Consider the following 12,893-nt stretch of genomic DNA (forward strand, 5'->3'; position numbering starts at 1 on the left):
TTGCTTTTCTGGGGAAGTTTCTGGTAATATCCTTTCTCCATGTTACAGTTCTCTGACAACGTTTATTTACTGTGGTGGAAGAGAAAGAGGAAAATAGGTATATTTACTATTTTTTACAAGAAATTTTCTACTTAAATTGTGTTACTGCTGACTTAATAAAATCTTTGCAAACAAAAATAAAGAATATTGAACTCGATCCTGGATAAGGAAATAAAAAGCACAATTCTTCAACTGTGTGCCTATTCTTACAATGTTAGATTATATCTGTTGAGGAAAGGGAAAGAAAACTTTGAAATGTACCCTAAGTGTGTCTTGTTAACAGTTACTGTTAGAACCGTAAAAAGGAAGCATTAGAAATGGGGAGGCCAGCAAGACAAACTCAGAGGGGAAAAGTGACACCACTGTAGAAGACAGAACATGTAATTGTCTTTGAATTTTCTGACAAATATCTTAAGCTACTCACACTCAAAACCTAACTCAACTTCTGCCTGCCACCCACCCACACCTTCCTTTATCTCAGTACACTCCACAGCAAAGATGTGTTACACCAATAGTTGCAAAAATAAACTCTGCTTAGGTCTAAAACTTGGACCTGCTAGGCGGTAGTACTCCTGGGAAACTGATCCTGAGAAATTATGATTAAATAAGGCAGGACAGTGATCATAATGGCCCCAAATAAGTTAGTGGCAAAGGGGATGAGGGAAAGTTATGGTAGAATCATCCCGATATGTATTATTTTTACCACAGAGTTCACCCACTTAAAGCACACAGGTGAATGATTGTAGGGTTTTTAGTGTATTCACAGATATGTGCAACCATTACCACAGTCAATTTCAGTTCCCTCATCTCAAAAACAAGTCCTCTACCCTTTAGTTATTACCATCACCCCAGCTATTCAATCCCCACCCCTACCTCCCCAACTCTCACAAGTAAACAACCACTAATCTTAGTCTCTCTAGATGTCCCTGTTCTGGATGTTTCATGCAAAAGCATAACACATGGTTTTTGTAACTGGCTTTAGTCACTTAGCATAACGGTTTCAAGATTCATCCATGTTGTAGCAATATCAGTGCTTCCTTTTTGTGGATGAATACTATCCCATTGTATGGATGGACCACATCTTGTGTATCCATTCATCATTTGCTCATTTGGAAAAGGAAACTCTTGGTCTTTGTGATGAGATGCTCCCACCCCTGACCCAGGATCACCTTCATTTATATGGATGGAAATTCTGTAGGTCCTAATTAGACTCCAGATAGGCTGATGGATCTCTAATCCACAAATAATGCTTTGAGGTGTGCAGAAGTGAACCCATCCCAGGAAGACGGAGATGAAGAGAGGGGGCACTGAAGCAAGAAACTGTCACCCAGAAAAGCTCAGCTTCAGTCAGGAAAGAGCAGCAAGTCTGGGTTCCTTCAAAGGACAAAGAAAGATATATTCTAGAGCTCAATTTCCACGAGGGCAGGGAAGTAACACTTGGAGACAGGACAGTTATCTATGACCAGGAACTCAGTGTGAGCAGTTCCTTGAAGATAGAATGGATGCCAGTGAGTCTCTGAGGGCTCTGGGGCTGACCTTGTGTAGCAACCCTTCCTCTCAATATCCCGAAGCTTGGAATGGGTAGGGGATGAGAATCATGAACTATTGCAGAGGTGCAGATTCTAGGTGTCCTCTCTTGAGATGGGAGCGATTAGCAGGGCCACGGGTGTCTGAGGGCAGTCGGTGGCCGGAGTGCACAATGGAAAGTTTTCCGTTGGGATGCAACAGCCTCGCAGGTTCGAAAGAGGCCAACCTGCTTATTTCCTACTAGAGGATCATGGCGGTAGAAGGCCCCCTGTGGGCCCTCCTGGGCACAAAAGGCTTTCCGTGTCCCCAGCTTCCAGTTTGTCGGAAAAAAGGCTTTCAGCTTCCCAGACCTTCCCTGAGTTCCAAAGGGCGTATTCAAACAGTTACTAATCAGGGAAGTGAGGGAAGGCAGGAAGAAACGACAGTGCAGCATGGGGCCTGGTGCCGTTCGTCTTCGGGGATGTGCAGAACCATCTGACGCGTGTGTCTGAGTTCTTCAACAGGAACTAGGACCCCCTCAAGCCAGATGCAGGAAGTCACTTGAGGCTGAGCACAAGCATGTGGACCCACACTGGCAGGAAAGGCTGATGACTGAGACTCCTGGAACAGCGCCCTGTTACCTCACCACCAACCAATCAGGGCAAGGTTCCATACCCTGCAGCCCTTGCCCCAAATTTTGCCTATAAACACTCTTCCCCAAGAGCCATCAGGGAGTTGGCACTTTTGAGCATGAGCTGTCCGTTCTCCTTGGTTGGTCCTTGCAGTAAACCTTTCTCTGCTCCAAACACTGACGTTTGCCTTTGTTTGGCCTCAGTGTGCATCGGGCACACAAACTTGGGCTCGAGAACAGAATGAATCGACACAAGGCGACATACTTTCACTCGCAGGATTTACTTTTGTTTTTGAAATTCAAAGTTTTAAGCCATCACAAAAGGAGAGAAAAGCAGATTTTTAAAATTCGTGAACCAGGCCAGTTAATGGTGTGTTTCTTGGCAATATCTTTTCTCCAAATTATGGCTTTTGACAGTATCGTGTGGTTACCATTCTAAAAGAAATACAGAAAAAGGAAATGCTACATTTTAATGGTTAATAAAAGTTGTCTAATTTTACTACAGAACTACAGGTATATCAATTAATTAATATAAGACAGCTAATACTGTCACAATATATACTTCTGCTCTACAGAATTTGTAAACCCAAGGTTTTTTTGTTTCTTTGATTTGATTTTTTCCAGAAACATTTGCGATAGCCACATTAAAAGGAAATGCTATAAACTGCTATTTATATATGTCTCATTTACATGCACTCTAAGTCATGAACAAGGAAACAGAGCAATACAATATGTGAAGAAGGAAATAATTGCTCTTTTCTCTATTTTTATCTACAGAGGAGGAGAACTCCCAACAGTCCTCTGTGCATTTCCAACAGGTGTCCCACACACACATGTTCAGAACAAACTCCTTCTTTACTCCCCTCCGCTTCATGGCTCCAAAACCAAGCTGGTTCTCAGCTGCTGTACAACACGCCATTAGTAAAAGCTGTCATTATCCATTGTGTCAGAAATGTTTGTCTTTGTAGTTCTCTTTTATTCTAACCCAAATACATCTATCCAGTCACCACTTCAACCAAGTCTACCCCTGTTAGGTCTCTGAAAACTGTGTTGTTCTTTCCGTCTTAACCAATCCTGCCCTCATCACACTTTTCCTGTGCATTCCATTTCACTAGTCTCCAGTTCTGACTGAATCTGATTGAATTTTCTCCTAATTTATCCCTGTGAATTTTGTAAAAAGCACACCATAACTTGTTAAATCCCTCCCTTACCACGTCAAAAATACTTCAACTACGTTCCATTCATCTATGAGGAAATGTAACCTTTTAATCGTGGCATATCAGACACTGGTCCTGGCTCAAAGTTACCTAGGCAGATTTTCTCCTTCAACATCCGTACATTTTAAAATAAATTTTTAAATATATTAAGAGCACAAATTTAGACACAGAGAGGTCTGGCTTTACATGGTAGCCTCGCTATCTTCCTGCTGTATAGCAATGAACATCATTTAAGTACTTCTTCTTACACTCTACAGCCAAACTCTCAATTCATTCTGTTGGTTCACCTTCAAAATTTATTCCTAAGACCATCTTTACTATCCCTGGTCTGAGGTAACATCCCTTCTCTCCTGGATTAGTCCTGACATTTTTTTTTTTTTCATTGTATCATTCATGTGCTTGAAAAGCTCCTGCCCAGGTATATGCATGGGTTGCTCTGCCAGCTCTATGTCTGTCTAAGACAGACTTGGTTTACAGCTGGAATGGTAAAGCTCTCTCTTTACCTGTGGGAAAGCCTGAATATCTGGTTTCACTTTTTGCTGAAATAAGGGCAGTGGGATTTATGATGGGCTTTTTAAAATTTAAAATAAGGAACCTTGAGAACTTGTGCCTGAGGCGCCTCTCTGACCCACAGTGCTTGCGGGAACCCTCTCTTGCTGTACTGTATCCTTTGCATTTAGATAGAAGCCTTCTGTGAGCTGATGGTGATGTCAGGTGACTCCTTTCAAATATCTAAACTAGGTCATTATTTGCGCCTCCTCCAATTCCTTGCTGACTCGTCACTTGCTCCCTAGGGCCTACTCAGTCAGCCACATTTAAAGTTGCCACCCAGTTCCTCCTTCAGTGCCAACTGCCCATTTAGCCCCACTTCTCTCATCTTCTCCATAAAGAATCACCTTTCAGTACCAACTTATAAAATATGTTTATCGGACGAATGTGTCCAATTCTTGAGGCAAGACCTTACTATAACCATAAAGTACTGGTGGCAGGAGATGACTGTGAAAAATAGAAAAAAGTGTAAAAGAAAGCAAAATATTGAATTTACGACTTAAGACTTGGAGAAAGCCGGGGAGATGCGTGCTCATTGTACCGCTCTAAGAGAAGATGACTGAAGTTGTGTGGAGGTGAGAAGTTCACGTGAAGACACCCAGCATGATGAAGGAACTGTGACGGAGGACATGAGAAGAAGACAGCCGAGGGCCAGAATATTCACCTAAGATGCGGGCCTTTAGTAAAGTGATCAGAGAAGAGGGAGAGGGTGGTCTAGGCAGAAATAAGACTACTTTACATTGAGGACAGGAGTCATAAATGATTTGCTTGGTGGCCGATAAGGAAACAGAGACCCACTGACTTTTTTCTCCATCAAAGTCAGATGTGGCAGGTAAGTAAAGAGATGATCTCGGGATCTCACACTTAGATGAGTTTTGGATTGTTTTCCTTTACTTCCAGGGATAAGTCTAATATGTCAAATATCACGATTTCTTTACACGAGTTAGAAATTTGAACGACATGTACAGAAGCCTCCTTTATCCCAACTGACGGTAAAGAATTGTTCTTCTGGGCTTCCCTGGTGGCGCAGTGGTTGAGAGTCCGCCTGCTGATGCAGGGGACCCGGGTTCGTGCCCCGGTGCGGGAAGATCCCACATGCCGCAGGAGCGGCTGGGCTCGTGAGCCATGGCCGCTGGCGTCCGGAGCCTGTGCTCCACAGCGGGAGGGACCACAGCAGTGAGAGCCCCGCGTACCGCAAAAAAAAAAAAAAAAAAAAAGAATTTTTTTCTTGCTTTGGGGGGGGAAATATGTCAAATATCACGATTTCTTTACACAAGTGAGAAATTTGAACGACATGTACAGAAGCCTCCTTTATCCCAACTGACGGTAAAGAATTGTTCTTCTGCCTTGGAGGGTGAGTGTATTTAGCGTTTGCCTGGCATCCTCTAGGTCCTCAATAAGTGTAAATTCCATTCCCCATCACCAGTCTTGTATCAGAAAATACGTGGCAAAATTGTGGAGCTCTTAAGACTTCAACCCTGGCGTCTGGTTGTCAAACTCAAAGTCAAAACTCACTAAAATTCTATACATGTGCGGAATTATTTACATTCTTTATGTCTGCTTCCTTATTTCTAAAATAAGGAGAACACAACGTTCTGTGGCAGCCTGGATGCGAGCGGAGCCTGGGGGAGGATGGATACATGAATACGTGCGGCTGAGTTGCTTTTTTGTGCACCTGACACTATCACAACGTTGTTCATCGGCTATACTCCAGTACAAAATGAAAAAGTTTAAAAGAAATAAAATAAGGAGAACAATAACCGGGGAGGCAGTGAGGAATAAACACAGGTGTTGGGGGAAAACTTGTGTAAACCTCTTGTTTAGAACGTTAAATCTACCAATCAAATGCATGATTGCACATAAATATTTTAAGAAAATATTTAAAAATCCCTTTAAAGTCATTTCTTTTTACAAAGATGTTGGTTAATAAATCTGTGGCTAATGTGAGTTAACATTAAATGTTTCTAGATAAGTATAAAATAAAATTCACATCAAATGCTTTGTTTTAGTCTTTGTTTTAGTATAGGATAGCAACAAATAGATGTCAAAATGATGAAATATGGGAATAATATCTTCCTTATACTGAGGTACTGTTAAAAATATTGTTTTAAGTATTTAATGAATTATATCATTTTGTCAATAGTTTGATTCTTTTACTTTACCTTTAACTCTAAAACTGGTTGCTGTTACTGTTCCTACTGCTGTCTTCTGATAGAGACCTGTTTAAAAGTAACAACTGTTTTTAAGGTTAGGAAACACTGTAATCTTAAAGTCAAGAAAAGTAATGAAGCTAGATTTGTCCTAATTACTCAGTTAATATATACCAATATCCACTTTGCTTCCTATATGCCACTCAGGGATCATATATTCTAGTGTTTGTTTTTTTCCGAAGGTTAGACTAAATTTTAAATATGTTAAGCATTTTTTAAATTTCATACTAAAAATCCATCTATTACTTTTCTCTATTTTGTCTACATGGAAGACCAGATGGAATATTGAAATATCTATGATAATGCTTCTCCAATTTAAACAGATAATTTACATGTAAATTCTTAAATTATCATAACTTCAGTTATATGTTTTCTATCAAATACCTACATGAATAGTTATTATTCCACTTCTGTTAATGAGGTCCTTAATGAGGCCTCTCTATTAGCTATGCTTAGTTACACTTTATGGTATTTATACAGTCTCCATTTATACTTTGGCTCCTATACACAGCTCCTGTTGAAGAGGAATGTCATGGTGTAAAGGTTCCTACTAAATGGCTACAATTCTTTGGCCACAGATGATAACATCAGGCTTGAAAACCTAACTCAGGATTATAAATCCAGACAGAACACTGGCTGAAATGAGATACACTTGCACAGTTATTTTGTTCTGTCTCTTCAGAAAATGAACTAACAGGCACTGGTTTTGGCAGATTACTGGGATTTTTACTTGAAAATGAAACTAGAAAGAGTTGAACTAGGTACTCCGGGCCATGTGTAAGCAGAGCAGTCATCTTAGAGAGAATGGACATGCACAAGAAGAGACGATATCAACCGTAAAGGCTTTGGGTGATGGAGACAATGGCCTAGTTTATAATCATCCAGTACATTACCACCCTTCTGTGTTTCAGCTCTACATCATTTCTTGCCCTTGCAGCCCTGAAACCATTTACTGTTGCTCCAAAATTTAGGCTGTCACGAGCAGACTTTGTTCTTTATGATCAGTGGTACCTTACTCTAGCATCTCTTCCCAAAGTCAGGTCAAGTTCTTGCAACTATTCAGATTTGTCCAAGATGTCTTAAGTAAGAGCACAGGAAGACATGCCAGATATCATTCAATTAAGTCAGTTTATAACAGTTGAATGATTGATGAGTCATGCAGAAGACTACCCTGAATTACCTGGTCGCTGCTAACTTGTTCATACATAAGATTAACTAACTTGGGAAGTAGAGGTGTTGATTGAAATTTTATATCATTATTTTGTCTCTGGCTACACAAACGGGAAACAAAAATGATTTCCTTTACAATGAAGAAACGAGACCCACTTCTTTACCCTTGCTTCTGCATTCTCATTTTCCTAAGTATTCACTAAGCAAATTGTGGCTTGTATTGTTGTTACAGTAAAGAGAAAAGCAGTATGAAAGTGAAGTAAGTCAGACAGAGAAAGACAAAGTATGATCCCACTTATATGAGGAATCTACAAAAAAAACACCCTCATAGATACAGAGGACAGATTGGTGGTTGCCAGAAAAATGGGATGAGGGGGCGGTGAGCAAAATGGATAAGAGGGTCAAAAGGTACAAACTTCCAGTTGTAAAAAAAAACCAAGTCATGGGGATATAATGTACAGCATGGTGACTATAGTTAAAAATAACGAATTACACATTTGAAACTTGCTAAAAGAGTAGATCTTGAAAGTCCTCATCAGGGGAAAACCAAACTTTTATTAACTATGTACAGTGACAAATATTAATTAGACTCATTGTGGTGATCATTTTGCAATATATACAAATATCAAAGCATTATGCTGTAAACATGAAACTAATATAATGTCATATGTTAATTATACCTCATTAAAAAAAAGACCTAATCAAGCTCTGCTCTACAAAAAAAAAAAAAGAAAAACAAAAAAAAATGGAAAAGCTGCTCAAGTGCCTTAATTCTAATTTTAGAAACACATGAGTGATATTAATTATGTGTAAAATGGGCAGTATCCTATGTGTGTCCTCTCCCTCATTCTTTCCCATCCTATATTTTCTCAAATTCCTCATATTCTATGCTGCTCTGTCTCGATTAATCTTCTTGGCACAAGTGAATGTCAGTGCAAGGAAACGGGGTTGCTTGGGGAGTAGACAGACCCTCTAAATTAGTTACAGCCAACATGGCTTTCTATTTGAAAGGTACTGAGGAATTACTGAGTAACTTCAGTTGTTCCTGGGCCTATATAAACATGAAACATACCCACCTGCCTGAAATCTGCAAAAAATTTGGTACGTTTCTAAATATTTGGTATATATATACAAATATATTCTATATATAGAAATATATAGAATTTGGGAAATTCAGGCTTTTTAGGGCAGGAGCCACCTGTCTCCTTACATGGCCCTGCAATAAACCTTTCTCTGCTCTAAACTCTGACGTTTCGGTATAGTTTGGCCTACTGTGTGTCGGGCACAGGTCTAGCTATATTTACATCAGACAGAATAGACATAAAGTCAAGACAGTCACAGGAGTCAAAGATGGACATTTTATAATGATTAAAGGGCTAGTCCACCAGGGAAAGATAACCATTATAAATATATATACCCTCAGCATTAGAGAATCTAAATATACCCACAGCAAACACTGACAGAATCTGAGGACAGATACAGACAGCAATACAATAAGAGAAGGGGACTTCAATACCACACTTTCAGTAATGGGTAGAGGAAGCAGACAGGAGATGAGTAAGAAATAAAAAAGAGGACTTAAATAACATTATAGCCAAAATCTACCCAGCAGCTACATACAGAACATTCCCCTCAAAAGCAGCAGAATATACATTCTTCTCAAGTGTACACAAGTTTTCCCCACAATAGATTATATGTTTGGTCACAAAGCAACTCTTAAGAAATTTAAGAAGATTTAAATCATACAAGGTGTCCTTTCTGAACACGTTTTGGAATGAAACTAGAAAGGAATAGCAGAAGGATAAGTAAAAAATCCACAGCTATGTGGAAATTAACAACATACTTTTGATCAACAATGAATCAAAGAAAAGAATCAAAAAGGAAATTTAAAATAGCTTGAGACAAATGAAACAGAAAACACAACATACCAAAATTTATCGCATCCAGTGAAAGTGGAGGAAAGAGGTAAATGTATAGCTACAAACAAATACATCAAAAAGACCTCAAATTAATAAACTAACTTCACACCTCAAAGAACTAAAAGAAGAACAAAGAAAGCTCAAAGTAGCAAAAGGAACATAACAAAGAATAGACCAGGAATAAAATGATAATAAGTGGAAAAACAATAGAAAATATCAAAAAACTAAGAGTTGGTCTTTTGAAATGATAAATAAAATTGACAAACCTCTATCTAGATTAAGAAAAAAAGAGAAGTTTCAAAAATAAAATCAGAAAAATGAAAGCTCATGCCACAAAAATAAGAAGGTTCAAAAGAAAATAATATGAACATTATATGCCAACAACCAGATACCATAGAGGATGGATAAATTCTTAGCGACATGAAACCTAAGAAGAGTGACTCATGAAAAAATAGAAAATCCGAACCGACGTATAACTAGTATGGAGACTGAATCGGTAATCACAAACCTCCTAATAGGGAGAAGCCCAATACCAAATGGCTTCACTGGGGAATTCTATAGAACATATAAGTAAGAACTAACACAAGCATTCTCAAATGCTTCCAAAAAGTAAAAGAGGGGGGAACACTTTCAAAGTCATTTTATGCAGCCAGCATTACTCTGATACAAAAGCCACATGGAAAGAACAGTATGAGCTAACATCCCTCATGAATACAGATGGAAAAGTGTTCAACAAAATACTAGTAAACCAAATCCAGTGTAATCTAGCACCTTAAAATGGTCATACACCATGACCAAGTTAAATTATTCTTGCAATGCAAGAATGGTTCAACATGCAAAAATCAATGTGATAAAACACATTAACAGGACAAAGAGTCAAAATCACACGATCATCTCAATATATGCAGAGAAAGAATTTGACAAATTTCAGCATCTATCAAAAGAAAAACTATCAGCAAACTAGGAATAGAATGAAATCAGCACAACCTAATAAAGGCCATATATGAGAAGCCCACAGCTAACAACATATTCAACAGTGAACCCTGAAAACTTTTCCTCTAAGATCAGGAACAAGGCAAGGACGCCCACCTCACCGATTCTGTTCAATCTAGGATGGGAAGTTATACCTAGAGCAAGTAGACAAGGAAAGAGAAAAAAATAAAAAGGCATCCAAATTGGAAGGAAAGAAGTAAAACTGTCTTTGTTTGCAGATGACATGATCTCATAGATAGCAAAACCTAAAGACTCCACAAAAACCCTCAAAGTTTTAGATCTAACGACAAGTTCCATAATATTACAGAATATATAATCAACATTCAATAATGAGTAGCATTTCTCTACTTACAGAGAACTATTTGTAAGGAAAGGGAAATTAAGAAAACAAAGCCATTTACAAGATCACACACACACAAAATACCTACAAACAAATTTAACCAAGGAGGTGGGAACCTTGTACTCTGAAGACTACAACGTATTGACGAAAGAAATTAGATAAGACACAAACAAAGAAGACATCCAAGTGGCCAACAGGGAGATCACTAGTTACCAGAAAAATGCAAAGTAACCCCAAAATGTTATTTTTGTGAGATATCACCTCACGACTGTTAGGATGGCTATTATCGTGTGAACAAATGACAAAGAGTGCTGTTGAGGGTGTGGGAAACTGGAACTGATGTACTCTGTCACTGGGAAGAGCATATGAAACGGTTGCTATAGAATATAGTAAAAATGAAAAACAGAACTCCCTGTGATCCAGCAATGTCACTTCTGGGCAGTTACCCCAAAGAACTGACACAGGAGCTGCAGGAGATATTGGCACTGCTATGCTTACTGCAGCACTATCCACAATAGCCAAGATGTGAATAAACCCTAAGTGGCCACATCCACAGCAGAGTGGATAAGGAAATGTGGTGTATATGTATTCTATGGAATACTAGATAGCCTTAAAAAAGATGTAAGTTATGCAATACGTGACAACATGATTCACCTTGTGGACATTATGATAAGTGAAACAGACCCATCACAGAAAGACAAATACCGCATGACTCCATTTCTATGAAGTATTTAAACGTCAAATGCATACCACCCAAAAGTGGAATGGTGTTTGCCAGGGGCTTGGCCAGGGGGAAATGAAGAGGTACTATTTAATGGGCATAAAGTTTCAGTTAAGCAAGATGAATAATAAGCTTCAGGACCTTCTGTAAAACATACTGATGTCAACAGTGATGTAATTTATGCTTAAAATTTGTTAAGAGAGTAGAACTCATATTAAATATTTTTACCACCTTAAATTTAAAAAATTATAACTCACAAAATTGATGAAGGACATAAACATTTAGATTCTGGAAACTGATCAAACCGAAAATAGAATGGGTCCAAAGTCACTTGCAACAAGAAAGATCATGACTAAACTGAAAACAATAAAAATATCTTCAAAGAAACCAGACAGTAATGTCATATAACCTGTAGAAAAACACCAGTTTGGATGACAGTACATTTCTCATCTGAAAGTCATGAAGTCTCAAAGGAAATACAAGAGCAATTCTCAAATGTTGACAAGAACATTACTTTCCAACATAAATTCTACATTTGGCAAATTTATCCTTTAAAAATTAAGGAAAAAGAGACTTTCTCCGACAGAGGAAAACTAACAGATTTAGTCTACAGCACACATACTCTAAGATAATGGCAAAAAGAAACTCCAAGAAACAAAGGTAATACATCACAAAAAGGCTTAGGTAGTCTTAAGGAACTGGGACAAACAGAAGGGTTTAAAATACGGGTAAATATAATGAACTATCCCTTCCCTCACGCAGTCCAGTAAAAATAAAATACTCATACGTTTTAAGTGGTTTCTTAATTACATGCGTTTCTGAAACATCGCCGTCATTGGTGTTTGTCCTAGTTTTCTGTGGCACTGTAATTTGTAGAAGTGATGTTTCAGTGTCTGCAGTAAGGAAAACAGGCGTGAGCCTTCCCCAGCGCACGGCAGCATCCTTATCCTTCTCTTATTTGTCCTCTCCTATCACATCACTCGTGGATCTTCCAAGCCCGAGCGCACGCACGCGCACACACACACGCACACAGACATACACACACACAATCACACTGCGCAGGGTTCCAGGAAGAGGCTCCTCTAGAAGCGGGAGTGTTACTACCCCACCACCGTCCAGAGACCCTCGGAGCTGGCTGACCTCAGCCCTGGGTAGGTGAAGAAGGGCTGCTCCCAGGACCCCATCCAGGCTCCCTCCTCCCCCCACCTCCCTGGAAGACAGGCGCCCCCTCCTGCGGCGCAGGGTCCCGGAGTGAGGGACAACTATCTCAGTCCTGCTCAGAGCCCTCCGACCAGCGGGCCCGCCAGGGGCCTGAAACTGGGCGGGCTCGGACCCGACCCCGGACTCTCCCCAGCCCGGCCTGGGCTTCTGCAGCAAGGAGGGCGACGTCCCCCGCGCCAAGGGACTCTGTGACGACGGGCCACCCTCCTATCCAGCAGGGTCCTCACTTACGATGGCCCGCGGAGGTTAGCCGGCCCAGCTCTGAGAGGAGCAACAAGAGAAACAGCATTGCGTGGCCGGCCGGCCTCGCCACTGCGATGGCGGTTGACTGGAATCCGTGCAGCGAGCGCGCGGTGCCCTGCGCTCTAGGTTCCGTC

General features: G+C 39.9%; 1 protein-coding gene across 1 annotated transcript in view; it reads right to left on the bottom strand.

Annotated features, from left to right (window-relative positions):
• Positions 1 to 12,835, bottom strand: part of ADAM18 (ADAM metallopeptidase domain 18) — a 90,989-nt gene extending 78,154 nt beyond the window's left edge. Inside the window, exons 1-2 of the mRNA XM_024764959.1 lie at positions 12,748 to 12,835; positions 1,576 to 2,611 (exon numbers count right to left, since the gene is read on the bottom strand). The gene's annotated coding sequence lies outside the window, so the exon portion shown is untranslated. The remainder of the gene's footprint in view (positions 1 to 1,575; positions 2,612 to 12,747) is intronic.
• Positions 12,836 to 12,893: the final 58 nt, after the last annotated feature.

Source organism: Neophocaena asiaeorientalis, unplaced genomic scaffold (genome assembly GCF_003031525.2).
Source record: "Neophocaena asiaeorientalis asiaeorientalis breed wild unplaced genomic scaffold, Neophocaena_asiaeorientalis_V1.1 scaffold14, whole genome shotgun sequence".
In the NCBI taxonomy this organism is placed as follows: Eukaryota; Metazoa; Chordata; class Mammalia; order Artiodactyla; family Phocoenidae; genus Neophocaena; species Neophocaena asiaeorientalis.